The 24,022-nt window shown below is 43.7% G+C and overlaps 1 protein-coding gene across 3 annotated transcripts in view; it reads left to right on the top strand.

Annotated features, from left to right (window-relative positions):
- The window catches only part of GRM8 (glutamate metabotropic receptor 8), a 2,054,171-nt gene that overhangs the window by 1,666,333 nt on the left and 363,816 nt on the right, over window positions 1-24,022 (top strand). The gene's annotated exons all lie outside the window — the stretch shown is intronic.

Raw genomic sequence — 24,022 nt, 5'->3', positions numbered from 1 at the left:
TTTCAGAACATTTAAGTTAGCGAATCTCTGCCAAAGTCTACGCAGAAGGTTTGATATGCTGCAGATGAAAAAAAAACGGACTTTAAACTTATTTTAAATGGAGTTATCTGATCAGAATAAATTATAAATGCTGAACATATCCTGTAATGAAAATTGACATATTGCATACTGGCAATTGCATATTCTTTGGAGATTACATTGAAACGTGAAAAGTTATGTCTGTTGTCAGAATACATTTGTTTTCATCATGGAACATGTAACTCGCCATGAGCAGTTTACTGTGCAAATTTACACAAATATGTCTTTCAGCAGCAAGTGCTGTAAAGAAAAAAAAGATGCTTATTAGCATGTGTCAAACGTAACTGGAAATAATGGCACTGTACTACAACCACTCTTTTGGGATAAATCCACTCCTCCCTGTCCCACAAATCATTGAAAGCACATAGACAAACAAGCAGTAATTGGGTCATTAAATCAAATAAGTGGTCACCAGGCATTTTTTTTTCATGAATGAGATTTGCATCTACTAAATATTCTGTGTGAATAATAAAAAAAACATTAAATTATGTTGTGATGTAAATGAAGTTATTTCGTGATTATATGCTCTAGCATAGTGCTGGAAATCTTCGTAGCGCATGTTAAATCATGAAGTGCAGAAGGTACAAATTATTTCATTTCTGTAGGGTAATGAATAAAGGCGTAGTACTATAAAATAATACTTAGTCAGGGTATCTTAATCTTAGCCCAGTCATCTTTCACTTACTTTTTATGCACTGAATTGCAGATAGTAGGTTATTGCAGACCTGCTTTCTCTCCGCCATCTTATTAAATTTGTATTATTTACATTTCTTTCTGCAACATTTCCTGGGCTGCAGCATTTAACATATGCATTTCAGGACCGTTTACATAAACTGTTTTAATGCAATTTGGTGTGCAAATCCTTCCAAATCAGTAGTTGTATTAATATGATCTTTATTTGTGTTGAGGATTTTATATTTTGTACCTTTGTTAGTCGTGAACTTAGTTTTTGTGTTACTGTTCTATTTTCACATTGATGTTTTGCAAAAAGCTGATTTTACACACAGTATGTTGCTAGGAATATTTTTTGTAGCATTTTTCATGACTTTTTTGTTTACATATGTAAAGCATCATTAAAAAGTTTGTTACATTTACTAATAAGACATAAAAAATACTCTGTAAGGCACGTTTTACATGTCCTGGTGGTTCCTGTACTTGAAAAGCCAGTACCTGTGAGATCCATGGTCCGTGCTCATGTGCTATCCATATGTACACATGTTAAATCTGTGTGACATCGGTGTATACATTTGCTGTCCATGTGTCACATCCATGTGAAGTCCATGTGCCGTCTGTGTGCCCATGTGACATGAATCCTGAACCTGGGGAAAGCATTACAGTTAGCTGTTCCCTGAGGTTGGGTGCTGAAGACAGCTTATATCATTGTTGCCTGGTCACCCTGAGATTACCATGACTAGGTGACAATGTATTCTACACCATCTGTGTACATTGTGTGTAAAATTAAGAATTACATTTAAAAAAGTGACGAAAGCTCCTGTGTAATTTTCAGAACCAGCAAAGGGAAAGCCTACAGCTGGGGGCTGATGTTAATAATCTTATGGATGTGCCATTTCTGTGGTGGCTAAGGGCTCATGTTGGTAGTCTGGGAAGGAGAACAATATCCATGGCCCCTTCCTAGGTTATTAATATTAACTCACAGCTGTCTGTTTAGCCTTTGCTGGTTTGAATTTATAGGGGAACTCTACTTCATTTTTTTTCTGGGGTTCCCCATAAGCTGACCAGCAAAGGCTAATAATACAGCTGTGAGATGTTATTAATAGCTTGAGAACCTTTTGGGATACTGTTCAGCACCCAGCGCCTGGGATCAGCATGAACTGTAACACTTTTTCCAAGGTGCAGATATATGTCATCTATGTGCACATGTGCTGCACACATTTTTTCCATGCTGCACAAAAAACAGGACATGTCTGTGGTTTTTTCACACAGACACATGGTCCGTGTGAAAAACCTGACATATGCGCACCACCATTTAATACAATGGGTGGGTGTGTGTGTGTGTGTCAATACAGTATTTGCGATCCTTATAAGGACCACATACGTACACAAAAAGCAGATATGTGACAGTTGACACAAACACAGGGCAAGCTGCAGGTATAACCCACTGTTTCAAATACCTTTCCGCACTTTTAAATTGCCTTTCACTGATCATAGTGTATCTTGTTAAGATCTTTGAGAACCATTTTTTATACTTATTACTTAGCTGGACTGTTTCCATTATTTTATATTTACTAGGTAATTTTAAAGATCATGGGACAGTCTGGCTCACCAGAGAAACAGTGAATATTCCAATGGCTACTGGTTTTGTTGGGGACAGTTATTCCAAAGTTTCATTTTAGATTAGTTTGTAAAATGTATTCAAGATGTGACAGAGGTTCACAAGGATACCAGCACAGTTTACAATCAATCACTATAAAAGTGGATATTCACTCTTTATTAGTATTTGGCCCTGATTATCATTACTTGTGGTCGGCTCTGATAACATTTTTTTTATGATGAAGCAAAGGTACCCAAGTCTGACAAAATATAGTACTTTGCCTTTTACCTGACACTTAGCTCCAAATGTTATTACGTTTTAACCTTTTTTTTTTATAATGCAAAAATCATCGGAAAGGCATAATTGCCATGTATTAACTGAAAATAACAACATGTGATCTAAATATGGTTGATAAAAAAAAATGGTTGAAAATAAAAAAGCAAAACCCACTAGTTCTCAACACTATAATTTGGACTTAGCTGCTTTATTTGGTATACAACTACCACCTGTTGTCAGAAGCTTAAGTGGAAATGAAATTAAAAAAAACAACCAAATAGTGCTTAGGACCAAAGGAGTATAAATGCGAATTACCCCATGCAATTTTCCTAGAACGGTATATGACAGTGATCCTGCATATACACCAATCCTGTGGTAAAGGAGGGGTAGTATGTATGGGGACATGGTGCCAGGTAAAATATAAGAGTATATTTTGGTGCTGTACTGTGCCACAGACAGCTGAAAACTGAAAACAGGTTCCATCTACCCTCACATGAATCTCTCCTTCCCAATATTTTCCCAGAGGACCGGTCTATATAAGGCGAATGATGATGTAGCCATGGTACCCTTAGCAAGACCTCGTCAATACCCTCAGGTATGACTAGCAGGGAAATTGTCTTCTGATGTGCTGGAGACATGATGAGAGTGAGGGCAAAGTTGATCCATTTACCACCCGGATGGTAACTGGTTTGGTGAGCATCACCAGGGGTATTGTGGGTCATTGGGTGAAGGCAGAAACATGAAATTGCCCTCCGCCCCAGAATTTACACAATCCTCCACAGTATGGGTGGATGTGTCAATGGCTAGTGTTCCCTTAAAGACAATTTGGAGGAAAATGATGCTGTGTCTAATGAGCCTCCTCCTATAGCCACTAGACACGGTCGTTTCCTAACCGCTGAGGACATCTGTTGGCATAATGTCCTGGCTGCCGACAGACAAGACAGACCAGGGGTGTACGAGCCGAACAAGACTTAGATCCCGCTCTAGAAACCTCCATGGCCTCTTGAGGCTCTGATGCCTGGACCGGAGATTCCAGAGGCTTGGCGAAGTTAGGAGCCAGCCGAAACCTCTGCCAACACTGGGCTCACTCCAACCTTTGCTCGGCGTACCGAAGGTCAATACATGTGGAGACTGATATTAGCGGCCAGAGCATCCTTCACTTGGTCAGCCAGTCCCCTCCAAAAGACCGGAATGAGAACTTTATCCGACCACTCCAGCTCAGATACAATAGTCCGGAAGTGGAAGGCAAAGGGGCTGACCATAGAAGAGCACCGAGTCAATGCCAGCAGCTGGAGTGCAGTATCGTGGGTGACTCGAGGTCCTACAAAGACCTGGTTCAGAGTGCTCAAGAACCGCGAGACACTGCACCATCGGATCATTGCACTCCCACAGCAGCGTAGCCCACTTCCACACCCTGTCCGACAAGAGTCAGATCAAGAACCCCACTCTAGCCCGCTCTGAGGGAAAACGTGTAGCCAACAGCTCTACAGTAGATGTATTGCACACTGGTTCTCAAATCCCCTACACGACTTTCTATCGCCTGTAAATTTATCAGGCAGTGGAAGATGGGATAAAGTCGGAAAAGGGGTGGCAGCAGACATACGAGATGCAACTTCAATAGCTGCCTGAGCCGCTACTGCAGTAACATCTACAGCGGCCGTGCGCTAGCATAGACCATGAGATGTGATTTGTATGCATGATTGATTGTCTCTGGTGAAAGCTCCTAATATATCCCCTACCCTTTGGTTGTGCATGTGTTCAGGGGAGATTGGGATAGACAGCGCCAAGTAGTGGCATTGCTTGCACGACACTGTGCGCACTGTGGGTCCGATCAAACTCTTACCCCAGCATTACAGGGGCTGAGCTTTAGGGACCTCACTAGTGCCATTTCTGCTGTGCCCTGTGACGCTTAGCAGGGAACAGCATTCTATTGCAGTGTTTGCTGCAGCTCTGGTGCAACATTTAATCCGTGTTTCTTTAGTGCTCTATCACCACTTTGTGTCTGCCAATGCCTAGCAGCAGGTTCCATTTCTGCACAGTGGACCCCAGATTGTGAGCGCACTTTACTATAATACTTTTATTTGGTGTGTTCCACCAACCCTGTTTTATAGTCAGTAGGGTCCTGGTGCCCGTGCTGGGCAGACAGCTCTGCAGCATTCAAGCTGATACCCAGCCATTCTGAGTTTGGACGGACAGAGGGTACAGCTGAGGCAGCAGCGCTGTCCACAGTTCAGAACAGGAGCAAGAAGTGGTCCTTAACCAGTACAGGGACACAGGTCGCTCACCATGTGGCAGATCATAGCTTGGGCTCAAACCTTTCATTTCCATTTGAAACGGATGGAAGAGCACTCAGGTGCAGTGAGCTCGCACAGGGAGGATGCTGCATTATCGCAAGAGGCGGTATGTCCCCGTAATTCACTGCAGGATGTAGGAGAAAGCGTAGGGAAAGCGGAGAACTTGCACTCCGTGGAACCTGACGCCAATGTTGCAACTGACTGAAATGTGCTGAGACAATCTAAAAGTAAAGTTCTTCATTTTAAGTTGGAAAAGGACTCTGTCTCTTATTGTTGGAAACAGCAGAACTTCAGTCAGCCCGATGGGACCCAGATGGTGCAGAGGGTGAATTGAAAGGTATGCTGCAGAAGGGACATTGTTTCCATGTAATTGTGGCTCAGCCTTTTACTCATGGATATAGATATATATATATATATAGTATATGAATGTATGTGCTTGTTAAATATATGCAACCAAGCTTGCAGTGCCACAGGTTAAAAGTAGAGTAAAACTATATACCTATATGTACATAGGTTAGTATTTTTTCATATAAAAAGGTAGCAGTCCTAAAGCCCCTCATGCACATAAGATTGACATCAGCTGAACTTGCAAGTATCAGCAGTTCCAGCTAATAAAGTCTAATGTGTATTGGTGCTTCCCAACTCTCCACCGACAGATGATGTTGAAGAGATAATCATTCGACATGTCTGTTTTGTACTGCCAATCCTTTTGGTCTCTAGGGATAAGCCACCAACAGAGAGCAGCTGAGCAAGCACTCTAAAGGTACCTTCACACTAAACGATATCGCTAGCGATCCGTGACGTTGCAGCATCCTCGCTAGCGATATCGTTTAGTGTGATCAGAATCCTGCTGTGATGTCGTTGGTCGGGGTTAGAGGGCCAGAACTTTATTTGGTCGCTGGCTCTCCCGCTGACATCGCTGAATCGGCGTGTGTGACACCGATTCAGCGATGTCTTCACTGGTAACCAGGGTAAACATCGGGTTACTAAGTGCAGGGCCGCGCTTAGTAACCCGATGTTCACCCTGGTTACCATCATAAAAGTAAAAAAAACAAACGCTTCATACTTACCTACCGCTGTCTGTCCCCGGCGCTGTGCTTCTCTGCTCTGGCTGTGAGCACAGCGGCCGGATAGCACAGCGGTGACGTCACCGCTGTGCTTTCCGGCTGCCCGGCGCTTACCCTGGTTACCCGATGTTTACCCTGGTTACCGGCATCGTTGGTCGCTGGAGAACTGTCTGTGTGACAGCTCTCCAGCGACCAAACAGCGACGCTGCAGCGATCCGGATCGTTGTCTGCATCGCTGCAGCGTCGTTTAGTGTGAAGGTACCTTTATGTATATGAGAGATGGTCAAGATAGCTTTAGGCCGTTCGGCTAGACCATCTTTTAGTCCTCAGTGACCGAAAGTGCATGGGGGTTCAACACTCACAAAAATGATGTCTTCTTGACTCATTTCATCACTTTTGTCCTCGAATGTTAGCTTGATCTCAGGAAGAGAGACTTTTAAAGGGAAACTGTCAGGTGATTCAAGTTGGAATCGCATTTTGACTGCACAATTGTAGCCATGCAGCACTGCCACTAGGAGTTTTGGGGCCCCGTACTGGCAACATTTTCATGTGCCCCCTAGAAACTCCACACAGGCTCCACCCTAGCCCACCTCCACCCTTCGAATCTTCTACAGTTCCACCACCCTCTCTTGGAAAAACTCGACTTCTGCAGCATGTCCTCAGTAATCACACATTAATAGTTCCCATCCCCAGATCATATACATAGCCAGCAGCTTTTGTTTTGGCCAAAAGATTTTTTAATCCGCCTCCACGACAAAGTAGACTCATGTGGCCAGGCTCTACTGTACAGTAACTTATTAAACATTTGTTAAAATATCCAATACAATTTTATAAAGAAAAAACCTGATCAGCACCTCCTAGGTGTGAACAGGTGCCAGCTGCAATAGCTGCATTATATAGAAAAAAAGGAAACACAGGAAAAACATGAGCCTACATTTAAAATGGGTAAGTATAACTTATATACATCACCTGCTGGTCAATGGGAGGAGTGCAGAGTCAGGCTTTAGGCATTCAGACCTCCATTAGTAAAATCTAAAGAAAAAACCTGACCAGCACCTCCTGGGTGTTAACAGGTGCCAGCTGCGATAGCTGCATTATATAGAAGAAGAAAACACAGCAGCACTCTCTAGGAGAAGAAATATATGCAAACACTGAAACATTGAGGGTATGTGCACACGTAGAAAGCTCCTCTGTGGATTTTTCCGCAGCGGATTTGATAAATCCGCAGTGCAAAACCGCTGCGGTTTTTCCTGCAGATTTATCGCATTTTCTATTGCGGATTCCGCTGCGGATTTACATCTGCAGTTTTCTATTGGAGTAGATGTAAAAACGCTGCAGATTCCGCACAAAGAATTGACATGCTGCAGAAAATAGAACGCTGCGTTTCAGTGTGTTTTTTTCTGCAGCATGTGCACTGCGGATATCGTTTCCCATAGGTTTACATTGTACTGTAAACTCATGGGAAACTGCTGCTGATCCACAGCTGCGGAAACTCTGTGGATCCACAGCAAAATCCGCATCGTGTGCACATACCCTCAATCTAAACTGCGATATTATTCAGTAAGATGAACTTACAAAAATGATGGTTCTTAGCGCATAAATTGGCCAATTCATGTGTGCCCATCAACCATGGCAAGGTGAATTCCCTCTGATGGGTCCCTGTTTCACTGTACATACCTCTCTTGAGCTATTAGCCTGGTGATCTAAAGTTAATAGGGTTTCAACGTTCACAAAAATAATGTCTTCTTGACTCATTTCATCATTTTTCCCCTGTTTGCTTGATCTCAGGAAGAGAGACTTTTAAAGGGAAACTGTCAGGTGACTTAAGTTGCAATCACATTCTGACTGCACAATTGCAGCCATGCAGGGCTACCACTATGAATTTTGGGGCCCCATAGTGGCAACATTTTCGTGAGCCCCCTTGAAACTCCACCCAGGCTCCACCCTGGCCCCGCCTCCACCTCTTAATCCTTCCACAGTCTTATCACCATCTGTTGGAAAAATTCCAGTTCTGCACCATGTCCTCACCAGTCACACATTTTTTAATTTGCCACCACAACAAGGTAGACTTTTTTGGCTAGGCTCTACTGAACTGTAACTTATTAAACATTTGTTAAAAGATCCAATACAATTTTAGGTATATTTTTACTTATCTTCAATTTTTTTATATGACCAATAATATCAGATACTAGGGACAAATACAGCCACGCCATGACCATACCACATATTACCACCACTAGTAACCAAATAATATCACATACAAAGAACAAATACAGCCACACTAAGACCAGATCACCGAATACTACAATACTGATCATTAATAAAAAAACCACAATATTAATGCCATTATACACAGGAGATCAATACTTAATGTACAGTGTCCGTGTTTAGGTAGCACAGTGATCACCGGTGACATTATGCACAGGAGGTCTGTATATAGTGTCGGTGTACAGGTAATACAGGGATCCCCTGTGATATTATACTCAGGAGCTCTATATTTTAGTGTCAATGTACAGGTAATTCCATGATTACCGGTGACATAATACACAGGAGCTCTTTATATAGTATATAGTGTACAGGTAATATAGTGATCACCAGTGACATTATACACAGGAGCTCTGTATATAGTGTACAGGTAATACAGTGATCATTAGTGACATTATGCAAAGGAGCTGTATATAGTGTCAGTGCACAGGTAATACCGTAATCACCAGAGACCTTATACACAGGAGCTCTGTATATATTATATTGTATATAGTGTAAGTGTACAGGTAACACACTGACTCACCGGTAACGTCTCTAGTTGAAGTCCTTAATCTTCGCTTTTCTTCTTCATCCAGTTCAGACCACCATCATTTCTTCCAGCCAGGACTCATCTCTGCAGAAAATAAAACAGTTACTGTATATAGAGCACATTCCTCAATTTTTCCCCACCCTCTATACTACGCCAGATGAAGAAAAAAGTGACCGTGCTGTCCTGCACAGCAACAGGACCTCTCCTCCCCCACACTGAAAACAGTATCTAAAAAATAATGTCCTTTAATTATCCCCTACAGTAATAATATCCCACATTCTGGACCTCAGGTGTCCTCCCATGCTGCCTCATTTCTTTCCACACTGCCCCCGTGTCTCTCTGTATTGCCCTCATATACATCCATAATAGTATAATGCATCCCACAGTCATATATAGTAGTATAATGCAGCCCCATAGCAGTATAATGCAGCACCATAACGGTATAAAGCAGCAGCATAGGAGTATAATACACCCTCATAGTAGTATAATGCAGCCCCATAATATAATGCACCCCATAGTGGTATAATGTACCCCCGATAGTATAATGCATCCCCATAGAAGTATAATGCAGACCCATAGTAGTATAATGCACCTCTTAGTGCAATGCACCCCATAGTATAATGCACTCCCACAGCAGTATAATGCAGCCCCATAGTGTTAGGGCTAGCGGAACGCACCAAATAATAAGAAAGGTAGAATAAGGTGTGTTCGCAGCCCGGGGTCCACCGTGCAGAGATGGAACCTGCTGCCAAGTAATGACGGACTATATGGCGGTACAATGTGTATACACACACGGGTTAACTTCACTCTGTGTGAAGGAAGCGAACCCTGTTAAGTCCCAGCGCCGCGGTACCGCACACAAGAGCGCAAGCAAGGAGTCACCGAGCTCAGTCCCAAGACTTGGGATCCGAGTCTGTCTAAACTACTTGCGCTCGACAACGCTAATGGGGTGTTAGCGTAACGAAAATAATAATTAAAGATGCACGAGAGTGCATGCGGTGCCGCACTGGCGGATGCCACTAACCACCCAGGCTTGGGTCAGGAAAGCGCTGTGAAAGCGCACGGCGCTGCACTGGCGGTCACAGCAATTAGACGCTGTATGGTGTGTAACGTGCTGGTGGCTAAGTCAGGCGCTAGATAGCAATCATCCACCTTCCGCGAACAGTCATCCAATAGGGAGGGGATTTTAAAGAACGACTTTCACTCACAACACACACACGTTTACAAGTGTACACTAGCGCATGGCCCTGCGGTCATGCGAACCTTATATAGCTGCAGCATGTACATGACCTTCCCAGAAGGACCAATGGGAGGCTGCCACAGAAGTTGAGCACCTTCAGGACCTTCCTGGAGGACCAATGGGATCTGCTGCAGTATCTGAGCATGTGACCCTCGATCTCCAACGGGAGATCTTTCCCTGGGCATGCTCAGAAGGGGAAAAGCAGGACTTAGTCCCAAAAGCATCTGCTCGCCGCTGCCCAGCACTGGCTTCAATGGCAGAAGCTGGAAAAGCAGCAGTAACTCTATGCACGGAGTGAGACTGAGCAAGATGCTGGGACCGTTGTCTCCGCTGTGCAGACTCCACTGCGGCTGGAGAAGAATGGAAGACCGTAGCAGAGATGGTTCGAGATTCCCCCTGTGCAGAGGCGGGAACTCGACACCTAACACATAGTATTATAATGCAGTCCCATAATACAATGCACCCCGTAGTGGTATAATGCAGCCCCATACCAGGGTTTTACAAAAAAATATAAAAGTTTCTCCTTACCTGGTCAAGATCCAATGATGTCCTCTGCTCCATATTTCTAAGGCGCATAACATCATTCCTGCATATGACAGTGACGTCATATGCCAGTGATGTGCCCTCTGATGTCAGCTGCCAGCCTGGGATTGGCTGTCGGCTGTTAACTGTTGCCATACAGGAGGAATCTCCTGCACAGCAACAAATTTTAACTGCCCGTGCATCTGAGAATACACAGGCAGTTACTGAGTCGGCAGAATCCAGCTGCTGGGTTTCAGCAAGCAGAGAAGAGGGGGCCCGCTGTGGGCCCCTCTGCTCATTGGATCCCATGTGCCAGTAAGGGCAGTAATGCCCTGATGGCAGCCCTGCAGCCATGTATTTTATGCACATTGTGGCATTTCAAAGAAAAATATCCCTTAAAGATTTGCTCCTCAAGAGACTTGTCAATCATCTGCTGAAGCCAGATAGGGGCAGGGCTGGATTTGCCAACTATAGTTCCATAGTGTTAGAATTATATACATAGCTGCAATTGTGCAGCCAGGCTGCGATTCATGCTGCCTATGATTCGTACAGCATGAATTACATGATAGGTTCCATTTCACTTCTAGACAACAGCAATACAAGTAAGAGCAAATCAGAGTCAGCAGAAATCTTTCTATGAAATGGTAACTTACCACTAATAGTGGCAGACCACAAGGACGCTATGGACCCTATGAGTAGAGCCCATGATACTAAGGGGTGTCATGATCTAATTCTGAGGTTGTGTTCAGCTGTCTTGTCTCTGGACTGGTCATGTAGGAGTTTATCCTCTCTGCCTCACTTTACTGCACGGTTTGAGCTCCTGACCTGATCCCTGTGATAGTGTTCCTGTTTGCCTCTGAGTGCCTGCACCCGTTTATGACTTGTTCTGACCTCTGGCCTGTACCCTGACTCCGTCTTACGTCTCACGTTTTGGTTACCACGTTCCCGGTAGGTTCTGATGTCTTGCTTGTCCCCGACTATACTCTGCTCGCCCCTTCTGTACCGCACTGCTATCTCTGTGTATGACCTTGGCTTGTTTCACGTCTCTTTCATTACCTGTGAAACCTGTGTTATTATTCAGCGTTGCTGCGCTGTGTGTACAACCTCTTTCTCTTAACCAGCACCCTCTGGTGGAGGTTGCTCTATACTGCACTGCAGCAGCACATTACAAGGGGCTTCAATAGGGGCAAAATTACTTTGTAGTTGTCACAATGCATGTGAAGTTTGCTCCTCTGCGTCTGTGAAGTTTGCTCCTCTGCGTCTGTGCCTATGGGCTATGACCAAAACTAATCAACAAATATATTTTTTCGCATGGAAAGGACCCATTAGGTCTGAAATAAGGCAACATAAATTCTATGCACCGTCCCTGGGTATAAGGAACAGTGGCATCTGCTAATGTCTGGTGTCTCTTGCTGCATCTTCCTTTCTTCAAAGGCATCAGATCTTCCACCAAACAAGTGTAGGTAGGTGTATAGCAGAAGCAAGATGCCAAATTAGCTCTGTCAATCCACTACTTGCTCCAGTACATTAAATTATGCTATTTTATTCCTTTAATGTCTTAAAGGGTTACATGTTTCGGTGGTTTGTTACCCTTCGTCGCACCAAAAAGATGACTTTTACTGAACCTCTGGACTGATGCTACATTATGTTGTGACAGTACATAAATACCTAATCAGTTACATGGTATAAAATGTCACTTGCTCTATTCGATGCTATACATAATCTAGGAATGGATAAATTTACCAAACAGACTATGAATTTTAGTATATTTTATATGATTATCTGTCCCCTGGTAGAATTATTTCTTTGCATCACTGCCCAACATTAATAACAGGCAATTGGTTCCTTGTTAAAAGAAATATTGTCTTTGAGCTACAAATTTAATATTTTATAGTTTAGGTTATAGAAAAAATAAAATTTGCTCAAAGTGATTCTGTTATTTTGTTGCAACTGAATGATGAAAGATGACATATTGTGAAGACGTGCGGCCAATCCATTCTTTTTCTTTTGAACTACACATGGTTCTTAAGTCCTTATAATAAAATAAACCAATTATATGCAAGATCTTTCCATCCAGTCATATTAGATCCATATACTGTAATATTCCTTTTAAAATTATGTGCGGAGATTAACGACATCATCACAAAAAAAAAATATTTTTTATCAAGCGTAGTTGTAGCTGCACTATGGCCTTGGACACATATATCTGGCTGTTGGGAGATCTTTCTTCTTCTTTATAGTTTTTTTTTTTTTAAAGTTAGATTCTTCCTGTTTGAAAGTGGTCCTCCTTACAAATGCCAAGATAAGTCAAGGGAAGCATGGTGGCTTATAGGTTAGAACTGTTGCTTTGCAGCACTGAGGTCCTTGGTTCCAGTCAAGGACATCAATGTGTGCTCTCGCCTTTTCGTAGGTTTCCTTTAGGTACTGGAGATGCTGATGATAATGTCTGTAATGCGCTGTGGAATATGATTGGGCTACATAAGTAAACTAGAAGGGCATTTCCAGAAGGAAATACATGGTGCTTGAACAGCGCTGCCAGCTTTACAGCAGTGTATCAGATGTCGACTGTAAGAAAGTAAAGTTAGAATATGAATGTTGTGTATGGCGATGGCACAACCTGGGATGGGTTGTATATGCAGCCAATGGGAGTGATGTAGTGATGACACCATCACCATCAACCAATCAGAGGTCAGCTTTCATTTTACCTCACCAGTTTCAAAAATGAAAATTTTACTCTGAGGCAATTTTCATTAATCATGCCACTAACATTTATTATAGAAATCAGGGAACCTTGTCACATACATTTCTTATAGCAGTGCAGTGGTCCCTATTTACTCAATAAAATTGTACAGTTAGTGGACTAGTAAGTCCTTAAGGTCCCTTCACTCGGAATGATACCGCTGACTATTGCGACGCTGCAATGTCACAAACCCGACATCGCAGCGTTGCAAGCGCAGCGGTCACAGTGAACAATTTTCTTCACTGGGAGTGTATGATGCATGACACCCCAGCGATCTGCCATGCTCAGGAATGCCGCTTGCGATGTTGTATCCCACTGTCACACGCAGCAATTGCCGCCATCACAGCGGGGTATCGCTGAAACGTTATGGATCGGATGCTCGTTCAGTGTGATGGGGGCCTTAGTAATGATAATTGCAGCTGTACTCCTGAAAAATAAAAATGGACAAAAGCGCATATCACATTTTCATGGAAATATTTTGTGGACATTTGTGTGGTGCGAATCATCTTAGGTTGGTTAAAGCTGGAGCGACTGGCATAGTGCAGCCCCTCACAAGCCACTTTGGCATGGTGTGGCCCCTCAACAGCCACTATGATGTCGGGGGCCTTTCAGGAGCCAGTCTGGCATGCGAGGCCTCTCAGGGGCCACTTTAGTATGTGAAGTCCAAGACCCACTTTGTTGTGCGGACCCCCTCAGGATCCAGTCTGGTTCCCTGGGCCCCTCAGAAACCACTTTGGTGCCAATGAACCTCAGGAACAAGTCTGGCATGAGGGCCCTGCCTCTGGGTAGCCATTTTGGCCCCTTTGTACACAATTTGATGTGCGGGGCCCCTTGTTAGCCACTTTGGCCCCTTGGTAGCCATTATGGCATGTAGGAATCCTTGGTAGCCACTTTGGTGCACACAGCCTCTCTTTAGCCACTTTAGCCCCTTGGTAGCCACTTTGGCACATTCGGCGCCTCGGTAGCCACTTTGGCCACTTGTTGGCCACTTTGGCCGCTTGGTATCCACTTTAGCACATTCGGCATCTTGGTAGCCACTTTTGCCACTTGGTAGCCACATTGGCATATTCGGCACCTTGGTAGCCACTAGGGCCATTTGGTAGCCACTTTGGCACATTCGGCACCTCGGTAGCCACTTTGCCACTTGGTAGCCACTTTGGCCACTTGGTAGCCACTTTAGCGCATTCTGCACCTCAGTAGCCACTTTTGCTGCTTGGTAGCCACTTTGGTGCATTCGGCACCTCAGTAGCCACTTTGGCCACTTGGTAGCCACTTTGGCCACTTGGTAGTCACTTTGGCACATTCGGCACCTTGGTAGCCACTTTTGCCACTTGGTAGCCAATTTGGCAAATTCGGAACCTTGGTAGCCACTTAATAGCCACTTTGACACATTCGGCATCTCAGTAGCCACTTTGGCCACTTGGTAGCCACATTGGCATATTCGGAACTTGGTAGCCACTTTGGCCACTTGGTAGCCACTTTGGCACATTCGGCACCTCGGTAGCCACTTTGGCACATTCGGCACCTTGATAGCCACTTTGGCCACTTGGTAGCCACTTTGGCGCATTTGGCACCTCGGTAGCCACTTCGTCCACTTGGTAGCCACTTTAGCACATTCGGCACCTCTGTAGCCACTTTGGCCACTTGGTAGCCACGTTGGCCACTTGGTAGTCACTTTGGCACATTCAGCAACTTGGTAGTCACTTGGCCACTTGGTAGCCACTTTGGCACATTCGGCATCTTGGTAGCCACTTTTGCCACTTGGTAGCCACATTGGCATATTCGGCACCTTGGTAGCCACTAGGGCCATTTGGTAGCCACTTTGGCACATTCGGCACCTCGGTAGCCACTTTGCCACTTGGTAGCCACTTTGGCCACTTGGTAGCCACTTTAGCGCATTCTGCACCTCAGTAGCCACTTTTGCTGCTTGGTAGCCACTTTGGTGCATTCGGCACCTCAGTAGCCACTTTGGCCACTTGGTAGCCACTTTGGCCACTTGGTAGTCACTTTGGCACATTCGGCACCTTGGTAGCCACTTTTGCCACTTGGTAGCCAATTTGGCAAATTCGGAACCTTGGTAGCCACTTAATAGCCACTTTGACACATTCGGCATCTCAGTAGCCACTTTGGCCACTTGGTAGCCACATTGGCATATTCGGAACTTGGTAGCCACTTTGGCCACTTGGTAGCCACTTTGGCACATTCGGCACCTCGGTAGCCACTTTGGCACATTCGGCACCTTGATAGCCACTTTGGCCACTTGGTAGCCACTTTGGCGCATTTGGCACCTCGGTAGCCACTTCGTCCACTTGGTAGCCACTTTAGCACATTCGGCACCTCTGTAGCCACTTTGGCCACTTGGTAGCCACGTTGGCCACTTGGTAGTCACTTTGGCACATTCAGCAACTTGGTAGTCACTTGGCCACTTGGTAGCCACTTTGGCACATTCGGCACCTCGGTAGCCACTTTGGCCACATGGTAGCCACATTGGCATATTCGGCACCTCGTTAGCCACTTTGGCGACTTGATAGCCACTTTGGCACATTCATCACCTCTGTAGCCACTTTGGCCGCTTGGTAGCCACTTTGGCCATTTGGCAGCCACTTTGGCACATTCGGCACCTCGGTAGCCACGTTGGCCACTTGGTAGCCATTTTGGCCACTTTGTAGCCACTTTGGCACATTCGGCACCTCGGTAGCCACTTTGGCCATTTTGTAGCCACTTTGGTGCATTTGGCACCTTGGTAGCCACTTTGGCCACTTGGTATACACTTTAGCACATTTGGCACCTCCGCTGCCACTTTTGCCACTTGGTAGACACTTTGGCACATTCGGCACCTTGATAGCCATTTTGGCCACTTGGTAGCCACTTTGGCACATTCGACACCTCGGTAGCCACTTTGGCCACTTGGTAGCCACTTTAGCACATTCGGCACCTCCGTGGCCACTTTGGCCACTTGGTAGCCATTTTGGCCACTTGGTAGCCACTTTGGCACATTCGGCACCTCGGTTGCCACTTGGCCACTTGATAGCCACTTTGGCACATTCAGCACCTCTGTTACTTTGGCGACTTCGTAGCCACATTGGCCACTTGGTAGCCACGAGTCAGTAGTCACGAGTCAGAGTCACGAGTCAGAGTCACATTATTCCAATGTTTGACTTTGATAAATGATCATGTCCTAAAATGGACACCGTACATTTGCATAGCTGCCATCTTTGTAATTTCAGTGCACCTGAGCTGTGGCTTCAATCCATGTCAGCTGGGGGTCATGGAAAGGTCGCCATTAAATCCTATGGGAAAATGTTTGCTTAAAATGCGATTTTTTTAAAAAAACTACAAATCGGATCGACTCCAAAAATACATAGCACACCTGTCCGCACCGAGGGCTTCAAAATGCCGCCTGAACGGGGTCTCTGCGCCAATGGTTCGGGCCGCACTAATTGCGGTAAATGCGGAGAAGTTGAATAACTAGATAAGCACATTTCCTGAAGGAAATACATGGTGCTTGAACAGCGCTGCCAGCTTTACAGCAGCACTTTCACACACAGGACCGGGGGGGGCACTTACTTTTCACACACAGGACAGAGGGGCACTTACTTTTCGCACACAAGACGGGTGCACTTACTTTTCACACACAGTAACAGGGGTGCACTTACTTTTCACACACAGGACCGGGGGGGCACTTACTTTTCACACACAGGACTGGGGGGCACTTACTTTTCACACACAGGATCGGGGGCACTTACTTTTCACACACAGGACTGGGGGGCACTTACTTTTCACACACAGGACCGGGGGGCACTTACTTTTCACACACAGGACTGGGGGGCACTTACTTTTCACACACAGGACTGGGGGGCACTTACTTTTCACACACAGGACTGGGGGGCACTTACTTTTCACACACAGGACCGGGGGGCACTTACTTTTCACACACAGGACCGGGGGGCACTTACTTTTCACACACAGGACCGGGGGGCACTTACTTTTTACACACAGGACCGGGGGGCACTTACTTTTCACACACAGGACCGGGGGGGCACTTACTTTTCACACACAGGACTGGGGGGCACTTACTTTTCACACACAGGACCGGGGGGGCACTTACTTTTCACACACAGGACCGGGGGGCACTTACTTTTTACACACAGGACCGGGGGGCACTTACTTTTCACACACAGGACCTGGGGGCACTTACTTTTCACACACAGGACCGGGGGGCACTTACTTTTCACACACAGGATCAGGAGGGCACTTACTTTTCACACACAGGACCTGGGGGCACTTACTTTTCACACACAGGACCGGGGGGCACTTACTTTTCACACACAGGATCAGGAGGGCACTTACTTTTGACACACAGGACCGGGGAGGCACTTTTCACACACAGGACTGGGGGGCACTTATAGTGTTGGGAGTCGGGGTGTCAGGTGTCGGGGTGTCAGGTGTCGGGGTGTCAGAGTGTCGGGTGTCAGAGTGTTGGGTGTCGGAGTGTCAGGTGTCGGAGTATCGGGTGTCATAGTCACTTTATTCTGATGTTTGACGTTGATAAATGATCATGTCCTAAAATGGACACTGTACATTTGCATAGCTGCCAACTTTGGAAGGTCAAGTTGGGGGTCATGGAAAGGTCGCCATTAATTCCTATGGGAAATTTTTTTTTTAATGCGATTTTTAAAAAAACTACAAATCAGATCAACTCCAAAATATACATAACACACCTGTCCCCACCAAGGGCTTCGAAACGCCACCTGAACGAGGTCTCTGCGCTGAGCGATTTGGACTGCATTAATTGCGGAAAACGCGGAGAAGAAGAAAAATAAAATATAAGAAATCGGATTACAATATGTTGCTTGAGCCTAGAGGGTTCAAGCACCATAATAAAGTTTTTTACACCTGCACACTGTTCTGAAGCCTTGTTGACTATATGACATAACTATATACCATAAATACAAAGTATTAGCCAGTATTTGAAGCTTTGAAAAAATGTCCAAGTTTTGTTAACATTGGACATAAAAAATCCAGTTTTCAATATATCCATACAAGCAGCAAGTAGGTTATAAAATATGGGTAACAAATAAATAGCACTTTCCTGACAACATGCTTCTCACCTGTTCAGTGCTTATTCATAGCCTGAAATTATTTGGAAGCATCAAGAAGAGAAGCAACTCCCAAACTAGACAGTTCTCTCTTTAGGTGAAATAGTAACAAACATTTAATGACTAAATTACATTAAGAACAAAATGGAAATAAGATTATATAAAAAATGCTCCTGATCATAACTCCATACAGGATAATGACCCGCATATAATGCTAAATATAGTATATTGGTCCCATGTATTGTACCATACAGAATAATGGGCCCCATATATTGATCCATACAGAAAAATGGGCTCCATATAATGCTCCATACAGTATAATGGGCTCCATATATGGCTCCATACAGTATAATGGCCTGCATATAATGCTAAATATAGTATATTGGTCCCATGTATTGTACCATACAGAATAATGGGCCCCATATATTGCTGCATATGGTATATTGAGCCCCATATACTGCTCCACACAGAATAATGGGCCCCATATAAAGGTCCAAACAGTATATAATGGCTCCACATATTGCTCCATACAGAATAATGGGCCCCATATAGTTCTCCATACAGAATAATTGGCCCCATATGTTACTCAATACAGAATAATTGGCCCCATGTAATGATCCATACAGTATAATGGCCCCACATATTGCTCCGTACAGTATAATGTACCACATATAATGCACCATACAGTTAAATGGCCCCATATAATACTCTATACAGTATAATGGCCCCATATTTTGGTTAATACAGTATAATGGCCCCATATATTGCACTTTACAGTCCGTAATGGCCACATATATTATTATTATTATTATTTATTGTTATAGCGCCATTTATTCCATGGCGCTTTACATGTGAGGAGGGGTATACATAATAAAAACAAGTACAATAATCTTAAACAATACAAGTCATAACTGGTACAGGAGGAATGAGGACCCTGCCCGCGAAGGCTCACTGTTGTGAATTCTGTGGCTGAATTCACTCCTGTGGTCACAAGTGGTACTGCAGCTTCTGAGCTTCCTCCCTCAGGTGTTCTGGTGAGCTCGTTAACTGCTTCATTACTTAACTCCGCCTGATGCTGCTATCCTTGCTCCTTGTCAATGTTTCAGTGTTGGATCTGAGCTTCTCCTGATTGTTCCTGTGACCTGCTGCTCTGTATAGCTAAGTGCTTTTTGCTTTTTTGTTGCTTTTTTTCTGTCCAGCTTGTCTTTTGTTTTGCTGGAAGCTCTGAGACGCAAAGGGTGTACCGCCGTGCCGTTAGTTCGGCACGGTGGGTTTTTTTTTGCCCCCTTTGCGTGGTTTTGCTTTAGGGTTTTTTGCAGACTGCAAAGTTCGCTTTACTGTCCTCGCTCTGTCCTAGAATATCGGGCCCCACTTTGCTGAATCTATTTCATCCCTACGTTTTGTCTTTTCATCTTACTCACAGTCATTATATGTGGGGGGCTGCCTTTTCCTTTGGGGAATTTCTCTGGGGCAAGTCAGGCCTATTTTTCTATCTTCAGGCTAGCTAGTTTCTTAGGCTGTGCCGAGTTGCCTAGGTAGTTGTTAGGCGCAATCCACAGCCGCTTTTAGTTGTGTTTAGGATAGGATCAGGTGTGCAGTCTACAGAGTTTCCACGTCTCAGAGCTCGTTCTTGTATTTTTGGGTATTTGTCAGATCACTGTGTGCGCTCTGATCGCTATGCACACTGTGTTTCTGGATTGCCTTCATAACACCTGTCATTAGCAAACATAACAGCTCACAATCTACAAGGGATGGGTGAGGATACAGTAGGTGAGGGTAGAGCTGGTCCTGCAGCGGTTTGGTCGATCGGTGGTTACTGCAGGTTGTAGGCTTGTCTGAAGAGGTGGGTCTTCAGGTTCTTTTTGAAGGTTTCGATGGTAGGCGAGAGTCTGATGTGTTGTGGTAGAGGGTTCCAGAGTAAGGGTGATACGCGAGAGAAATCTTGTATACGATTGTGAGAAGAGGAGATAAGAGGGGAGTAGAGAAGGAGATCTTGTGAGGATCGGAGGTTGCGGGTAGGTAAGTACCGGGAGACGAGGTCACAGATGTATGAAGGACACAGGTTGTGGATGGCTTTGTACGTCATGGTAAGGGTTTTGTAGTGGAGTCTCTGGACAATGGGGAGCCAGTGAAAGGATTGACAGAGGGGAGAGGCCGGGGAATAGCGGGGGGACAGGTGGATTAGTCGGGCAGCAGAGTTTAGAATAGATTGAAGGGGTGCGAGAGTGTTAGAGGGGAGGCCACAGAGCAGGAGGTTGCAGTAGTCAAGGCGAGAGATGATGAGGGCATGGACTAGGGTTTTTGCAGATTCATGGTTGAGGAATGAACGGATTCGTGAAATATTTTTGAGTTGAAAGCGGCAGGAAGTGGAAAGGGCTTGGATATGTGGTTTGAAGGAGAGATCAGCGTCAAGGATTACCCCGAGGCAGCAAGCTTGTGGGACTGGGGAGAGTGGGCAGCCATTTACTGTAATGGATAGGTTCGTTGGGGGGGTCGCGTGAGATGGGGGAAAGATGATGAATTCTGTTTTGTCCATGTTAAGTTTTAGAAATCTAGTGGAGAAGAAGGATGAAATAGCAGACAGACATTGAGGGATTCTGGTTAGAAGGGAGGTGATATCTGGTCCAGAGATGTAGATCTGTGTGTCGTCAGCGTAAAGGTGATACTGAAAGCCATGAGATTCTATGAGCTGTCCCAGGCCAAAGGTGTAAATGGAGAAGAGCAGGGGCCCTAGGAATGAACCTTGTGGGACTCCGACAGATAAGGGGCGAGGTGAGGAGGTGGTGTGTGAGTGGGAGACGCTGAATGTCCTGTCTGTTAGGTATGATGATATTAGGTATAGGTAGGTATTAGGTTAGGTATGATGATATTGCTCCATATAGTATATAATGGTCCTGTATACTGCTCCATACATTATATAATGGCCACACATAATACTCTATACAGAATAATAGGCCTCATATATTGCTCCAAACAAAATAATGGGTCCTATATAGTGCTCCATACAGTATATTGGACCTAATATGATGCCCAATACAGTTGACTGGCCCCATTTATTGCTCCATACAGTATATTGGCACCATATAATACTCCATACAGAATAATGAGCCACAGATATTGCTCCATGCAGTATAATCATCCTATATATTGTGCTATACAGTATAATGGCTCCATACAGAATATTAAGCCCCATATACTGCTCCATACAGTACAATGGGCCCCATTTATTTCTCCAGACAGAATATTGGGCCTTATATGTTGCTCATACAGTATAATGGGCCCCATATAATGCTCCATACATTTAAAAAAATCAAATATTCACCTCTCCCTGTTCCCCGCTGCTCTGGTCTCTTCAGCCTTTTCTGACTCTCTGCACTGCATAGCACAAAAGGCACACTATAATGATTTCATCACACCCTCGGCCTTAAAACATCACAGAGAGTCAGAAGACTGGATCAGTGAGAATCGGGGAAAGGTGACCATTTGAGAGGGGGGTGGTGCCAGCGCTTGGCTCCGCTGATTCACGAGCCAAATAGAGTATCAGATGCAGATGGATAGATAGAAATACATCTTATAATAGAAAACTGCATGGAGAACAAGCAGAAATAGGATAATCACTTTGATACAAAATTTAATTTGTGTCAAATGTTTTGAAATTTAAAGGACCCAGGGAATTAGGACAACTTGCAATTTGTGTTCAAGGACACACCTGGTAGTATGGTGCTGGTGCTACTGTCAACAGCCTGCATGGCCTAAACAGACCATTAAAAGCACCCATGATGTTGAAATATGAGATTACTCTGAATCTTTTTTTGTGTTATTACCCTTAGTCATAGAGTAAAACAAAAAATCATGGGACATCCTATTTAAAAAAAAACATCACCAATCTGAGAAAGCATGATATTTTATACAAATGTAAAATAATCAATATATGTGATATCTACCAAAAATAGACCAAACAAAAATCATACAAAACCCCCCAAAATACAGATGATAAATACTAATAAATAAGCATAGCATCATTTCTGAAATTCATCCCCTATTGTTCCTTAATATCCAATTTAATTATCCAGAACATCTCTCTTATCAGAAGCTTTTTTTTGCCAATCCCCTCCTCCCCACTTCTAAAAAAATGAAGGACTGTTAGGCTATGTGCACACGTTGCAGATTTTGATGCGTGAAATTGCATCAAATCCGCAGTGTAGTGCACAAGCCACGTTAGTCAATGGGAAATTGAGAATTGTTGTGCACATGCTGCAGAAAAATCCACGTGGATTTGCAGCATTTTATTTTCCGCAGCATGTCAATGCCCACGCCATTTTTTTTCTCAATTTATTTTTAATTAAACAGATATTGCATTTAAGGCCGAGGTCACACTTGCGAGAAACTCACGAGTCTCGCACCTCAATACCCGGCACAAAATATGTTTTATTTTTATTATTGATGTTTTGTAAATGTTCCGATACTCATAACCTCATTGACAGCATCCTGAGCTGTGTAAGTGCATATAACTCTGTGTGTGTGGCACTCTCACTCAATACTGAATATACTGAGATGTTTTGAAAGTTTTGTTTCCATTTTTTTATCATTTCAATAATTTCACTAATTTTCCTTCTTGGAGCTGCTATTTTAATGTTAAAGACTGTAATTTGAATGAAGATCAGATATTGATATTTAAATATTTTAGATTACTACTTTTTCTTACTTTTAACATTACAGGATCAGAATGTTAATTGTCGCCATCTTGCTAATATTGCAGAGCCATAAATCCCTCAAATAGGAAATAAATAATTGATATGCGGAATACAGTTCTAGTCCATTCCCTTTTCTCTCTCTTATAAGCGTATACAAGCATACAGAATATTTTTCCTTATCTGAATCCTGTTTTATTTTTTATAAAAGACTTAAATGCATAGCAAGAATAAAACAGATTTCTATAGCTTTAGCAGTATAATACAAAACAGGAATTTAGGAAAGGCTGATGGGATTAATTAATTTCAGCTTTCAATATTTCTCAAGTTTCTTTTACTTTATTAACCGACTAATTTGTTTACTTTTGGTGCTATTCTTAATATACACAACTGTCTGGAGTAATACAAATTGAAAAATGTTCTTTTTACATTGACAGAATTATAATGGTAATTCGTTGAATATCAATAATGTGAACTTTCATTTTAGATAACCGTTATTTGTGAAGTCACAATTGTCCTTTTGCCCTGGGAAACATAATGTATATATTGTTTACATAGATTTAGGAGAATCATGCATTACTGACTTGATTCTGGCTTGATTTTTATAGATTTTATGTTGCCGAGCAGGTTATTTATATATATACAGTATATATAATAACCCTTGTATTTGACCTTTGGGTCTTGAAAGCTTGGGATTTCACCAACCTCGCTCATACCAGAGAAAGCATCTTAGGCAAACAGTGAACATATTGCTGTCAGAACAGAATTTGCAAGAGCTGGAAGACATATTACAAACATCAGCGGCATACTAACTTTCCTGTTCTTTTATATTGTCTTGTAGCATTATCTACTGATTTGTAAAAGTCCATGTAAAAAAAACATTAAATGTAAATGTAAGGGCAAAAACAAAATAAAAACATGTCTATACTTGTTTAGGTCTCACTATTCT

This window comes from Ranitomeya imitator, chromosome 4 (genome assembly GCF_032444005.1).
Source record: "Ranitomeya imitator isolate aRanImi1 chromosome 4, aRanImi1.pri, whole genome shotgun sequence".
NCBI classification, from domain to species: domain Eukaryota; kingdom Metazoa; phylum Chordata; class Amphibia; order Anura; family Dendrobatidae; genus Ranitomeya; species Ranitomeya imitator.
This window is presented reverse-complemented; position numbering and strand designations above follow the sequence as displayed.